Here is a 1,821-nt window from a genome sequence, read left to right on the forward strand (position 1 = left end):
AGCTTTTCTATTACTTTCTTTATATACTCTACGTATTCCTCGTAAGTCTTCGAGAAGATTAGAATATCGTTAAGGTAGATAATAACGAATATATTTAGATATTCTCTTAAAGTATTATTTATAAATTCTTAGAACGTCGATAGTATATTAGTAAGTCTAAAAGGTATAACTAGGAATTCGTAGACCTCCTATCTTATTCGGAATACTATTTTCTATTCTTCTTCGTTAGCTATTCTAATTAGGTAATAGGCGTTTCTAGTATCTAACGCGGTAAACTATACTACGCCTAGAAGGCGATCCTATAGTTCTTTCTATCGGAAAATAGAATAATAGTCCTTAATAATTTTATCGTTAAGTAGTCTATAGTTAATATATAGTCGTAGTAATCTATCCTTCTTTATTACGAAGAGTATACTATAGAATATAGATCTATACTTTTCTACCTTTAGTTAGCTTCTTCTAACTAAGCCTTTTACTTCTAGTTTCTCGATATAATCTTTTAGGAAGTCTTCTTCTTTCTTCGAGAATAACTTTAACTATTCCTTATAGTTAAGTACTTCTTCCTTTTTTATAGGTATTTAGTAATCCTAAGGCTAATATTCGAGAAGCGCTACTTTACCTTCCTTTTCTATAAATAATTCTTTATATTTTATATATTCTAGAAATAGTTCTTCGATATTAATCTAAGCTAATATTCTATTTCTCGGTCGTACCTATATCGCCTTTATAAAGGGAACCTTTAAAGATAATTAGTCTTCTATTTTCGTTTCGTAACTATAATTCGAAAATTCGAGTTTTCTTATTTTCTAGTTTATTTAGAAGTTATATTTTTCTAGTTACTCTATTTCTAGTATAGTATTATATTTTATCGCTATTATATCTAGGGTTATCCTTTCTTAATAGGTTCCTATTAGTAGTTCGACTTATCGTAGTTCTTTTCTTATTTATTCGTCCTTAAACTTCGTTAATAATCTATCTACTATTATAAGTCGGTATAGTTCTATCTTTACCTTTATATAGTTCTTTAACCTTTATACTACGTAGTATAAGACGTAATTTTCGTTTACTCCGGAGTCTATTATAAGTTATATAGGAAGGTTCTATAGAACGGCCGTAAGGACTATATATTTCGCCTTACCCCTATCTAGCTTATATAAAGTCTAAGGCTATTATCGTAGGTAATCTAGCCTTAATAGATTATTCCTTTATCGTTTTTTAAATATACGTATAGTCTTAACTCTACTATATAGGTACGTTCGTTATACTCGTTTATCGATCGATATATTATTTTACTAATCGGAATCCGGAGTCGATTAGGGCTTATATTCTATAGGTATTAATATAGTTTAAAATACTATTAGTAACTTCTTTCCGTATAGCTAAAATAATCGAATAGATATATCGAGTCTACTTATCTATCGATATAAGGTATATTTTCTTTTTTATCTTCCTATATCGTATATAAGTCCTTTATAGTCGGAACTTCTATTTCCTAAATTTTCTTTACGTCTTCCTAGTCGAGGTTAACTATAATCTATTCGTAAGTTAGTCCTTATATATATATATATACTATTAGCGCTTAGCTATATTTATAATTCTAGTAAAATAATATATTAATTTTATTCTATTATTCTTATAGTTTTATTCTAGGATCGTAATAAATATAGAAGTACCTTTCGATCTCGCTAGTATATTTCGTATATTTACTATATTTCTAGTATTTTATTTAGGCTACGTAACGAGTTAGGCTAAACCTAGTTAAAAACCCGGAACCTAACCTAATAGAGTTAAATTAATTAGGTTTCTAAAATAGCTAAAAAC

The sequence above is a fragment of the Exophiala aquamarina genome (assembly GCF_000709125.1).
Source record: "Exophiala aquamarina CBS 119918 chromosome Unknown aczIA-supercont1.6, whole genome shotgun sequence".
NCBI lineage: Eukaryota > Fungi > Ascomycota > Eurotiomycetes > Chaetothyriales > Herpotrichiellaceae > Exophiala > Exophiala aquamarina.